The sequence below is a fragment of the Dermacentor variabilis genome, chromosome 11 (genome assembly GCF_050947875.1).
Source record: "Dermacentor variabilis isolate Ectoservices chromosome 11, ASM5094787v1, whole genome shotgun sequence".
Classification (NCBI taxonomy): Eukaryota; Metazoa; Arthropoda; class Arachnida; order Ixodida; family Ixodidae; genus Dermacentor; species Dermacentor variabilis.
In genome coordinates this window covers 119,800,195-119,802,699 of record NC_134578.1, presented here as the reverse complement: position 1 = coordinate 119,802,699, position 2,505 = coordinate 119,800,195, and the positions used below count along the sequence as shown (strand labels likewise).

General features: G+C 43.0%; 1 pseudogene; it reads right to left on the bottom strand.

The window, feature by feature from the left end:
* Positions 1 to 588: 588 nt before the first annotated feature.
* Positions 589 to 2,239, bottom strand: LOC142563848 (uncharacterized; annotated as a pseudogene).
* Between the last annotated feature and the right edge of the window lie 266 nt (positions 2,240 to 2,505).

Here is a 2,505-nt window from a genome sequence, read left to right as displayed (position 1 = left end):
TGTATGCTTGGAGCTAAGGGTTTGATCCACAGGCTGTAAAGTGTACACTACAGCCTAGAGTTGGTCTGTGCAAATAATTGATAGGAGGCCACACTCAAAAAACTTTTAATTCAGCAGCCAGGATTATAACAATGTTTTGTCCAAATTTTTTTCAGGGAGGTAGTTATAGTAACGAAAAGTGCTAAAATTGGGAGTCTCGCGAGCAATAAGTAACAACTGAAATGAAGAATTGCGGGAAGCTTTGGCATTTGTGTAGCTAAATGTATGTCCTATTGAATGAATTAACCAGGATAAACGTGATAAACACTAAAAAGAAATCCTCCAAAAACTAAACAAAGTTCAAAAATGATCAGTTTTGGTGACATATATTTGCAAAATGGGCTCTAAAGTCATAACTGTTGCATCAGTGTTTTTCATCATGGTTCATTTCACATCTGTGTGATGAATGAGCATGCAAAATTCAATTTAAAAATATTCATTTAAGAAAGAGTTATCACCGTTTGTGTAACATGAGGTGAACTAAAATCTTGTTTTGAGAAAAACAGATTTCAAACAATGTGAAACATGTGAGAAACAACACATAAAGGCCTAAAATGCTCCAGGCTCATAGCTGGGGACCTCGTGAGATGCAGTAGACTTCTTTTGTTCGTGCGGCCGCTCGTCTTTTCTTCCTAGCCTGTTTTGTCTCGTCAGTTCATTTGCATAGAGCCTTCTGCATGCGCTGGTGGTCTCTGCCATTGCGAGCTCCTGTGTAGTACCCTGGTTCAACGCCAGCCTGCCTCAGTATGTCCAGGGTGCTTAAACTGCCATTATTAAAGTGTGCAACAGCGTCACGCAAGGCAAACAGTATTGTAGGCAAGCTGACATACACCTCCTTGGGAGCCCGCTACCATATAAGTCCGTTGAAGCATTCACTTGCATTTTGTGTCTTGCCATGCAGACATTTTTGATAAAAATTCATCTGAGCCCAGATCACTGTACATAGCTGTTACTCTGCTTGGCACATTATTCAGAAGTCCTCATTTGTGGACGTACTTCCCTTGGCTGAGTGATTCTACCTTTTTGAACCCCCACCAGCTGTTCGTTCCTACTGGACATAGGCCATGTCTTGGTTGCGCATCTGTAGAGCTGCAGTGGAAGAGGCTGGCCACGGTGGCTTGTTTCATGTCTGAAAGGTTTCCCACGTTAGCTCTTATTGCGATCCCATAGTAGTTTTGCAGGCGGGTCATCAGTCAACTTTCCTTTACCACCAAGTCCCCGCACTGTTTTTTTTTAGTTTCCTCAGGAAGCAGCCGACACGCTTCTGGACATGCCCAATGCATTCAAGCTTCTGCTCGCTGTGTTCTCCATACATGTCCTTTACAGTGGCATAGCTCTTTGAATCACCTCACCAAAGTACTCCAGGTACTTCAAGCTTCATGTTGCTTGTGATCTCGCAAATAGTCTGTACAAACCAACCGTCTCCATACTACCTGCACTTCCTTTATGGTTTGCTTGTCAGGAAGTGTAACTTGCCTTCCAGCCCTTGCATGAAGCACTTGTTGGGTTCAACTTTCGTTTCGTTTTACAAGCCATGCATGTGCTAGAAAGTGCCTCAACATCAGTAACTTTTTCTGTGTCAACAGAAATCACTGACATACAGCCACGCTTCTGCCACGTTTCGCCACCTGAAACACTGCACTCATCACTCCTTATGACATGAAAAACTTCTGCTGCAGCATCAGTCATCGACTTTGATGCTACTTTTTCAGCTGCTTCAGTCAGTTGAGATGATGTTTTGTCATAGGCGGAATGGCGCGTAGAGGGAGGCATGTCATCACTTAGAGCACATTGTCGCTCCTGCATACCTTTTTCCTAACTGTCGCATTGCATACACCAGTCGAACATTGTCCTCATTAGCATCCACCATTCTTTTCTATGTGTTGAACGAATGCTTGAAGCCACACACAACCGCACAGGTAGAGCAAATCCCTTGATGAAAGCATCCTTCCAGCTTCAATGATGAATTCTTGCATTCAGGGCATGCTAGCACTGAAGAAAGGATATTAAAGTCAACTATCCTGTTCCCTTGGAGAGCAGAATCTAGCCGTAGAGCTTCGTAGCTTTTCTTGATGTTCCCAAGCTTCTTGGCACTTGCTGAAACTCTCGCGTCCACTAGGTCAGGAGACGGATGCTTCGTCGTGTGTTGGCTCCCGGCAAACTTACATTTGCGTCTTCTCTGCAATCTGACCTTTGCCATGCTACTCAAAAAGTGGTTTAAGAGGTCTACTTTTTATGCCTTCGCACCTGCGAGCATTGCAATTTGCAATTTAAACAGCAGCTAAGCGACGCGTGACCAAGGTAAACAACAAATGTTCTTAGAGTGTCAGGACCTCCTTGTGGCCATTTATATTTTAAAAGAATAGTAAACGCATAACGAAGCATAAGAATACAATTTAATAATACATGCAGCTGATATTAAAATATACTGAGAATTTACAATGCAATTTGGTTTCCGTCTGCAAT